An 11,352-nucleotide genomic window follows, 5' to 3' on the forward strand; every position below is an offset into this window, starting at 1 on the left:
TGAGTACTCAATATATACCTTCAATGTTTTGTCAGAATTTCTCATTCAAAATTTGCAATGCATAATCTCTTGAGGGAAAGACAGAGATGAACAGGAATTTACAGTCAAAGGATGACTGAAGGGAACAAGATTCACACAAAAATTATAGGCATTGAGCTCATGATTGCAGAATACAAATTGTAGAATTTCAACTAAGTCAGCAAGGCCCAGTTTTGTTCAATCTTTTTTTTTTTTTCTAGGTAGTGCCCTTCAGCACATGGAATTAAAAAATGATGCACAAATTTCAAAATTTTGTTCTTGGATTTTCAGAGGAACCAGAACTGCAGCCCCTCATATTTGTGATTTTCCTCTCCATGTACCTGATCACTGTGTTTGAAAACCTGCTCATCATCCTGGCTGTCAGTTCAGATCCCCACCTCCACACCCCTATGAACTTCTTCCTCTCCAACCTGTCCTTTGCAGACGTCTGTTTCATCTCAACCACCATCCAAAATATGCTGTGGTACATCCAGACACAGAACAAAGGTATAACGTATGAAGGCTACATCGGCCAGATAAGTTTGTTTCCTGCTCTTCACAGGGCTGGATAACTTTCTCCTGACTCTGATGGTCTATGCCTGCTACCCGGCCATATGTCACCCTCTGCGCAACATAGTCATCATGAACACCAGGATCTGTGGACTGCTGGTGCTAATGTCCTAGATCTTGGGTGCCCTGAATTCCCTGTTACAAAGCTTAATGATGCTTCGGTTGTCCTTCTGCACAGACTTGGAAATCCCTCACTTTTTCTGCAAATTCAATCAGGTTGTCCAATATGCCTCTTCTGACACCTTTCTTAGTGACACAGTAATATATTTTGCAGCCGCAATCCTGGGTGGCAGTCCATTCACTAGAATCATTTATTCAAGCTCTAAGATACTTTCCTCCATACGACAAAATCCATCAACTCAGGGAAAGTATAAAGCATTTTCCACCTGTGCATCTCACCTCTTGGTTGCTACCTTATTTTACTGTACAGTCTTATCAGTGTACCTTCTACCCACAGTTCACAGTTAAATATAATGGCCTGAGTGATGTACACAATGGTCACACCCATGCTGAACCTCTTCATCTACAGTCTGTGGAATAAAGGCATAAAGAGGGCTCTAAGAAAAAAAAAAGAAGAAGAAGATTCATTGAGGTGGCATCTCTAAAAATGCCAACTTGCCTGTGGTTGAAGAAGTGAACATGATTGCAGGGCTCAGAAAATCAGAGCCAGAAATCTCTATGATTTGATCAGATTGTAGGTGTAAACTATATTTTTTCTATTATTTCCTGATATTTTCTTTTCTTTGACTTCAACTTCTATTTACATTTAAGAAATTAAATTTAAGTTTTCTGCTCTAATATATAAAGTGTTTTTCCTTTTGTATATTTTTTGCTTCACACAGTCAGAGAATAATTAACAAATGATCATGAGGTCTGGTTATTAGTAAATCATTAGTGAGATACGTATGTGTGTGTGTGTATATATATATATATGTGTGTGTGTGTGTGTGTGTGCAGATTCAGTTCAGTTCAGTTGCTCAGTCATGTCTGACTCTTTGTGATCCTATGAACTTCAGCACGCCAGGCTTCCCAGTCCATCACCAACTCCTGGATCTTACTCAAACTCATGTCCATCAAGGGGCAAATTAGTTGAGATTAAATGTAGAAGCCAGATTGGGGGAGAAATAGATGAGGACATATTACCAAGCAGAGGAAGTGCAAAGGAATTTATAGAGCATCAGAATTCAAATCCACAACTTTCGAAAACTAGCTCTTACCCAATAAGAAAATGAAGTAAAATCTCCCAACATGCAGTCAGATACTTATGGAGAAGAATGGTTTGCAGCAAATTGAGTGTATCAGCTAGGTAAGAATGCACTGATTTCAAGTAACTGATAAAACAAGGAGTCGAAAATGTGATGGATGTCTGACCAAAAGTGTGTGGTCTGGGTGGGAAAGAAATGAAACTGGGAGATGACTAATTAAATGAGAATAAAAGGAAGAGTTGAAATTTAAATTTTGCTGGGCAGATGGCTGGATGACATCACAGACTTAATGGGTAAGAGTTTGAGCAAATTCTGGGCGATAGTGAAGGATAGGGAAGCCTGGTGTTCTGCAGCTCATGTGGTTGCAGAGAGTCCAACATGACTTAGTGAGTGAACAACAACAACAACAATCAGAAGAGGAGAAACAAGAACAGATAGAAAGTTGTGATAAAAGAGTACAATATAGGAAGTTATTAATAGGATTGAAGAAGATGCTAAGAGCCAGGGGACTTTCCTTCCAAAATCTTTCCACACACTAAGATTGTAATGCCTCCCTCTCTTCACCCCTCTCTCCATCTCTCCCTCTCTCTCTTTCTTCCTTCCTTCTTTCCTTTCTTCCTTTTCCCTTTCCTCTTCTTTCCACCATTCTCTTCTTTTCTTTTTTTTAACCCTTGATGACTATTTCTTGTCTTCTGTATTCTCATACCTTAAACACCATCTACCTCATCCTTATTTTAAACTGATACCATTGGCTCCAAACTCACTGAGAAATCATAATAATTCAGAAGCAATTTTCCAAAGCAATCTGCCTCCATAACAATCCACCCAGTACCTCTACCACTAAAATCTCTGCTTTCCCGCTGTTACTATAAACACTGCTCCTATGAAAGCCAATATCTCCATATATACCCTAGACACATTCTCTTCCCCTACCAAAGAAAATCTTCAGAAAATCTCCTGTCTTTTGTAGCATCAAATTTGCTGTCACCAGTAGATTACACACAAAATTATTCAAACACACTGCCATTTTCTCCATATTTCTTGACGAAGTTTATAATATGTGATTTGTGCATTAATAAAATTGTGTTATTTTGACCCCACATTCCCCTCCAGATACTGCCCCTGTATCTCTGGTCTCCACTTCATGAAAATTTCTCCAGAGAGCATTCCAAAAGTACTAGCTCCTCTTTCTCTCCTCTATATAACAGAATGTGAACAGAGAACTGCCAAATGTACAATCTGGATTAAAAAAAAAAAAAAAGGCAGAGGAACCAGAGGTCAAATTGCCAAGCTCCATTGGATCATTGAAAAAACTAGAGAATTCCAGAAAAAAAAATCTACTTCTGCTTCATTGACTATACTAATGCCTTTGACTGTGTAGTTCACAACAAAACTGTGGAAACTTCTTAAAAGATGGGAATACCAGACAATCTTTCCTGCCTTCTGAGAAACTTATTTGCGGATCAAGAAGCAACAGTTAGAATTGGACATGGAACAACAGACTGGCTCAAAACTGGGAAGGGAGAAGGTCAAGGCTGTGTATTATCATCCTGCTATTTAACTTACATGCAGAGTACATTATGCAAAATGCCAGATTGGATGAAGCACAAGCTGGAATCAAGATTTCCAGAAGAAATATCAATGACCTCAGATATACAGATGAAAACACCCTTATCACAGGAAGTGAAGAGGACTTAAAGAGCTTCTTGATGAAGGTGAAAGAGGACAGTGAAAAACCTGGCTTAAAACTCAGCACTCAAAAAACAAAGGTCATGACATTCAGTCTCTTCACTTCATGGCAACTAGATAGGGAAACAATGGAAACAGTGACAAACTTTATTGGGGGGGGGGCTCCAGAATCACTGTGAATTGTTACTGCAGCCATGAAATTAAAAGATGCTTGTTCTTTGAAAGAAAAGCTATGACCAACCTAGACAGCATATTAAAAAGCAAAGACATTACTTTGCCTACAAAGGTCCATCTAGTCAAAGCTATGGTTTTTCCAGTAGCCATGTACAGATGTGAGATATCGACAATAAAAAGGGTGAGCATTGAAGAACTGATTCGTTTGAACGGTGGTGCCACAGAAGACTCTTGAGAGTCCCTTGGACTGGAAGGAGATCAAGCCAGTCAACCCTAAAGGAAATCAATCCTGAATATTCATTGGAAGGACTGATGCTGAATTTGAAACTCCAATACTTTGGCCACCTGATGAGAAGAACTGACTCATTGGAAAAGACCCTGATTCTGGGAAAGATTGAAGGCAGGAGATGGGGACGACAAAGGATGAGATGGTTGGATGACATCACTGACTCAATGGACAGGAAGGAGTTTGAGCAAGCTCTGGGAGTTGGTGATGGAAAGGGAAGCCTGGTGTGCTTCAGTCCATGGAGTCAGAGTCAGGCAGAATGAGCAACTGAACTGAACTCAACTGAACTCTTTTATGATTAGATATCTATTTGCACAAATCCAAGGGGAAATGTGGAGAAGGCGATGGCACCCCACTCCGATATTCTTGCCTGGAAAATCCCATGGACAGAGGAGCCTGCTAGGCTATGGTCCATGGGGCCGCTGAGAGTCGGACACGACTGAGCGACTTCACTTTCACTTTTCACTTTCATGCATTGGAGAAGGAAATGGCAACCCACTCCAGTGTGTTTGCCTGGAGAATCCCAGGGACAGAGGAGCCTGGTGGGCTTCCGTCTATGGGGTCGCACAGAGTCGGACACAACTGACGCGACTTAACAGAAGCAGAAGGGGAAATTACCTATATTCTGGTCTACAATAAGATAGACCAGAACAAGGACAGGGATCATCTTTGAGCAGTAATGTGAATCCTGATTTTTAGATTCATTTTACTGTACTATATCTTTCCAGCACTACAAATAGACACACAGATAATATATCCTTAAGAAACAAACATTTTAAGATTTGAAGATGTTGTAAATTAAAGTTTTACAAAACAAAACTATTAAAGGAAAAAATTAAGCTAAAATCAGAGTTAAAGAATTAAAATGAAAAAAATATTTAACTGAGAAATAAATTTCAGAGCTAATTCTTTGACAAAAGTCAAATAGAAAAAATCAGATATTTAAGAAAAGCAATAAAAAGAAAGATTAGGAAAAAATTAGGAAAGAGAAAAATGGACACATGCATAAGAAAATGCTTGAGTTTGCAAGATATTATAACTGTAAGTCAAATTTTTGAAAATGTCTAAGAAATGAATTTATTGATTAATTTATTGGTTGATTCAGGATGGAGGATAACATATCAATAGTTAAGAAAAGAATGAAATGAAAATCACAACATAACTGAGAATGCCATGGAAATGTGTGACATGAATATTGGATGAAATCCCCTTTAAGTCTTAAAGAAAAAAGAAAGTCTACCATCACTAATGCTGTTTACTAATCCCTTCGATACCCACCTAAGGGCTCCCCTGGTGGCTCAGACAGTAAAGAATCTTCCTGCAATCTGGGTTGAATCTGGGTTGAATCCTGGGTCATGGAGATCCCCTGGAGAAGGGAAGGGGTACCCACTCCGGTTTTCTTGCCTTGAGAATTCCATGGACAAAGAAGCCTGGCAGGCTACAGTCTGTGGGTCACACAGAGTCAGACACAGCTAAGTGAATCACTTCACTTTGACATCTAAATATCATTGTTTGAAGATAATAGATTGGTGGCTGATAGTGAATTGACAACTGAAAATCTCTTTTCAATGAATGATTTTAGTAAGGCAACTGATATAAAACAAATATGTAAAAACCAATAACCATTTTAAGGTGACATTCAGTAGCACATAGTACATTTATAGTGTTTTGCAAAATCACGTCTGTTGTCTGACTCTTTTGTGACCTCATGGAGTGTGGCCTGTCAGGCTCCTTTTTTTTTTTTTTTTTTAATTTTTTTTTTAAACTTTACAATATTGTATTAGTTTTGCCAAATATCAAAATGGATCCTTTTTTTTTCCAGGATTTTCCAGGCAAGAATACTGAAGAGGTTGCAATTTTCTTTTCCAGGGTATATTCCCGAGCCAGGGATTAAACCTGTGTTCCTGCATTGACAGATGGATTCTTTACCACTGAGCCACCAGGGAAGTCCTAAAAAAATAAAATAAAATAATCACTTCTATCTAGTTCAAAACATTTCATCACTATGGGTGCTTCTTGTACAAATTTTTTTAATTTTTCTGTAAATCTCAAATTGTTCAAAAATGAAAACTACCCCAAAAAAGAGAGTGCAATAAAAAAAAAAAAGTGTTCATCAGTACAGTTAAATCTCTTTGAAAAAAGATCATTATTACTTCAAATAATAACAAAAATAGAAATATCCTGGATCACAGAAGAGAAACTTGCAAATACACAAAGAGTAGTAAATTTGCTCAATAAGCTAAAAATTTTTGAGGACTATCATGATAAACATGTATTGCAAAAGCAAGTTTTAACATTCTAACATGAAAGCAGATAATGCTGACAGATCCTTAGCATTTGGTTTCAGAAGAGAAAGGAAGGAAGCTGACAGGAAGTGAGACTGAAAAGAACTCTGGAATTGAATTGTGTAGAATGTTTTAGTAAACATTTACCATTACATTATCCCCACTTGTTAATACTCTGAGAGATCTGCCTGCCTTCACACCTGTTTCCAACAGCACACACTTTACTGCCATCACTGAGCCTAGTCCCCTGGACACTTTCTTTCCTGGGTGATGGATGTTCAACTCAACTCCAAGGAAGTGCAGGCAGGTGACATCAGGAGTCACTTCTCAGAAAGAGCACAGATGAACTTCCTCCTTCATGGGACAAGGGAGCTGTAATGAGAGAAGTAAGGGGCATATTTACTATTTCTGTGGCTTCAGAGATTGAATTCTCACAACTGCTCATTAAGTTAATTTTTCCATTGTTACTCTATTCTCAGAGAAATTTGGTTCCCATGAATGAGGAAGCCAAAATAAAAGGGGCTTCTTTCTAGTTTCCTACCCATGGGAGAATCTTAAATGTGAGGTACACATATCCCCTCCTCTTGCATCTTAGTCACAATGCTCTTTTCTCCATGGATCTAACATCCATTTTCTTTCCCATGAACATTTATTTAACATTTAAGATTGAATTTCTTTGACTATCTAAGACACACTGGCAAATTGTTCATAACTAAGCGAGTCCCAAGCACCTGGACTTGGAGTTGCCAACAAAGAATTAGGACATGCTCATTTTTCAAGAAAACCATTTCCAATGACTTCCATTCATGCTGTAATGTTGGAATCTACAGGAATTTCTAGGCATACAGTGAAAGAAATATGATAAGAGGTGGATGGCTGGCAATAGAGGCAGGACTCTGCAGGTATCTTATGGTCAAAACAAGTCCATTGAACACTCCTCATTTTTCCAGCCAGAGGAACAAACCATTTTTATTAATTTACAAGGGACTGATTTTAAAGTTATAATCAACATTAACAATCTGTAAGAAAATAAAAACCAGGAAGCACTTTGGACGACTGTTTTTTATTTTATTTTATTTTTAAACTTTACAAAATTGTATTAGTTTTGCCAAATATCAAAATGGATGACTGTTTTGAGTGACTATTTTCATCTTGAATAAAGACGTCAACAGGATGAGATCTTTTCTGTTGGTTTCCGGCACATAACAACATGAACCAGCTGTAAGTTTACACTTATCCCTTCTGTCTTGAGCCTCTCTCCCAACTCCCCCATCCCACCACTCTAGATTGTCACAGAACACTAGGCTGAGTTTCCTGTATTGTACAAAAACTTCCTACTAGCTGTTTTACACATTGCAGGTGTGTAAAACATATATATCTTAATGCTTTTCTCTCAATTCATCCCACCCTCTTATTACCCCCACTGTGTCCACAAGTCCGTTGGCTACACCTGTGTCTTTCTATTCCTACCCTGCAAATTAGTTCATCAGTGACTTTTTAAAAATTGAAATATAGCTGACATATTATATTACTTTCACATGGAGTATATACTGATTTGACATTTGAATACATTGCAAATAATGACAGAGATAAATCTAGTAAACACTTGTCACCATGCAAGATTATAACAATATTACTGACCATATTGTCAATGTGCCATATTACTTTCCCATGGCGTGTCTATTTTATTACTGGAGATTTTTACCTCTTGATCCCATTCCCCTGTTTTGTTCCCCCGACACTCTGCCTACAAGCAAACACCCACTTGTTTACCAAATCTATGATTCTGTTTTCAGTTTGTATGCTTGTGTGTTTTGATTCTTAGATTCTACATGTAAGTGACATCACATGGTCTTTGCCTTTGTCTAATTTATATCACTTAGCATGATATCCCTAGGTTTTTCAACTGGTAAAATTTCATTTTTATATGGCTGAGTAATCAGCTCAGTTCAGTCATTCAGTTGTGTCCCACTCTGCAACCCCTTGGACTACAGCACACCAGGCTTCCCTGTCCATTACCAGCTCCCAGAGCTTGCTCAAACTCACATGCACTGAGTCGGTGATGCGATCCAACCATCTCATCCTCTGGCGTCCTCTTCTCCTGTCCTCAATCTTTCCCAGCATCAGGGTCTTTCCCAGTGAGTTAGTTCTTCATATCAGGTGGCCAAAGTATTAGAGTTTCAGCTTAAGCATCAGTCCTTCCAATATATAGTCAGGACTGATTTCCTTTAGGTTTGACTAGTTTGATCTCCTTGCTGTACAAAGGACTCTCAAGAGTTTTATCCAAAACAACAGTTCAAAAGTATCAATTCTTCAATGCTCAGCTTTCTTTATAATCCAACTCTCACATCCATACATGACTACTGGAAACACCATAGCTTTGACTGAATGGACATTTGTCAGCAAAGTAATGTCTCAGCTTTTTAATATGCTGTCTAGGTTGGTCATAGCTGTTCTTCCAATGAGCAAGTATCTTTTAATTTCATGGCTGCAGTCACCATCTGCAGTGGTTTTAGAGCCCAAAAAAATAAAATCTGTCACTGTTTCCATTGTTTCCCCATCTATTTGCTATGAAGTGATGGGACTGAATGCCATGATCTTCATCTTTTGAATGTTGAGTTTTAAGCCAACTTTTTCACTCTACTCTTTCACTTTCATCAAGAGGCTCTTTAGTTCTTCGCTTTCTGCCATAAATATGGTATCATCTGCATATCTGAGGTCATTGATATTTCTTCCTACAATCTTGATTCCAGTTTGTGCTTCATCCATCCTGACATTTTGCATGATGTACTCTGCATATAAGTTAAATAAGCAGGGTGACAATATACAGCCTTGTTGTACTCCTTTACTAATTTTGAACCAGTCCATTGTTCCATGTATGGTTCTAACTGTTGCTACTTGACCTACATACAAGTTTATCAGGAGGCAGGTAAGGTGGTCTGGTATTCCCATCTCTAAGAATTTTCCACAGTTTGTCATGATCCATGCAGTCAAAGGCTTTAGTGTAGTCAATGAAGCAGAGGTAGATGTTTTCCTGAAATTTTCTAGCTTTCTCTGTGATCCAATGGATGTTGGCAATTTGATCAGTTGATGCTCTCCCTTTTCTTAATACAGCTTGAACATCTGGAAATTCTAGGTTCATGTACTTTCAAAGCCTAGCTTGGAGAATTTTGAGCATTACTTTGCTAGCAATGGAGCCTGGAGGTCTACAGTCCACAGGATCACAGAGTCAAACATGACTGAGCACACACACACACACACACACACACACACACACAAAGTTAGGCAAAGACTGAGAGGTTAACAGAAATTTGTAAACAGACATGGCAGAGGGAATGCTTTAATGGGGACAAATTTCACACCAAAATTATAGCTATTGGTTTTATGACTGCAAAATACAAATCACAGAATTTCAACTATATTAGTGATGCTTTATGAGAATTGTTCATATTATTTTTGCACTGTTTCCAGGTAACCCTGCTACATGAAACCAAAAAATGGTACACAGATATAAGAAATTCTTATTCTTATATTGTCAAAGAAACCAGAACTACAGACCCTAATATTTGGGCTTTTCCTGTCCGTGTACCTGATCACTGTGTTTGGGAACATACTCATCATCCTGATTGTCAGCTCTGACTCCCACCCCCACCCCCAAATACTTCTTCCTCTCCAATCTGTCCTTTGTAGACATCTGTTTCATTTCCATCACCATCCCAAATATGCTGTGGAACATCCAGACACAGAGCAAAATTATAACATTTGCACATTGCACTACATCAGTCAAGTATATTTTTAATATAAATTTATTTATTTTAATTGGACAAGTATATTTTTTTACTTCTTTGCAGGATTGGATGGCTTCCTCCTGGCTGTGATGGCTGATGACTGCTTTGTGACCATCTGTCACCCCCTGCACTACACAGTCGTCATGAATCCCCTGTTCTGTGGACTGCTGGTGCTGGTGTCCTAGATGATGAGTGCCCTCATTTCCTTGTTACAAAACTTAATGATGTTGTGGGTATCCTTTACAGTCTTGAAAATCCCCCACTTCTTCTGTGAATGTAATCAGGTGGTCCAACATGCCCGTTATGACACCTTTCTGAATGACATCGTGATGTATTCTTCAGCTGGAGTACTAGGTGGGGGTCCCTTCATTGGAATATTTTACTCTTACTCTAAGATAGTTTCCTCCATAAGAGGAGTCTCAGCTCAGGGGAAGTATAGAGCATTTCACCTGTGCATCTCACCTTTCAATTGCTGCCTTTTTTTTTTTTTTTTTTTTTGCCTTATTTTATGGTATGCTTCTAGGAGTGTATCTTAGCCCTGCAGATATCCACTGGTTAAACTTAAGTTTAGCAGCCTCAGTGATGTACACTGCAGTCACACCCATGCTGAACCCCTTCATCTATAGTCTGTAAAATAAGACATAAAGAGGTCTCTGAAAAGATTCATTTGGATGGTTTCTACAAAAAGGCCAACTATTCTGGGACTGAAGAAATACCCATGATTGCAGGGCTAAAATCAATGAAGCCTGAAACTACCTTTATTGGATCAAATTATGGAAGTAGAAATTTCTCTTTCTATTGTGTCTTGAAATTTCCATTTCTGTGACTTCAAATTCTCTCTACACTTAGGTAACTCAATTTATCAACTTTTCTGCTCAGATACCCATAGTTTTTCCGTTTGTCTATCTCTCCTTCTTTCACAGAGTTTTCCCAAACTTACAACAAATAGTTGCAAAGTTCTGGTTCTTGAGAATATGGATGTCTTAAGAACAATCTCTTCTCAGGTGAAATATTACCACAAGTTTTTGTTCTGTTTTGTTTTGTTTTACTAAGAATAGTCGTGAGTTGTATTACTTATATGGAATAAACTCTACTTGGCACCTTCTCTGTGAAATGTATGTAGCTCACCTTATTAGACTTTTTTTCCTGTCTAATATATAGATAGTTTGCAATTTGTTTTCCTACTTTTGCAGTTTTCTCCAATCTTGTATCAGAAATATTTGGAAATTCCTTCTTTTACCCCCCCCATAGGGCAGCCTGAATGTCGTACGAATAATTTCTTCTCAAACTATATTTATCATCCCAAGTTTTTTTTTTCCCTTTGTATACTGGAGTTA

The 11,352-nt window shown here is 38.2% G+C and overlaps 1 pseudogene; it reads left to right on the plus strand.

Annotated features, from left to right (window-relative positions):
- Positions 1 to 269: 269 nt before the first annotated feature.
- LOC129621196 (olfactory receptor 7A10-like) lies at positions 270 to 10,648 on the plus strand (annotated as a pseudogene).
- Positions 10,649 to 11,352: the final 704 nt, after the last annotated feature.

This window comes from Bubalus kerabau, chromosome 1, assembly GCF_029407905.1.
Source record: "Bubalus kerabau isolate K-KA32 ecotype Philippines breed swamp buffalo chromosome 1, PCC_UOA_SB_1v2, whole genome shotgun sequence".
NCBI lineage: Eukaryota > Metazoa > Chordata > Mammalia > Artiodactyla > Bovidae > Bubalus > Bubalus kerabau.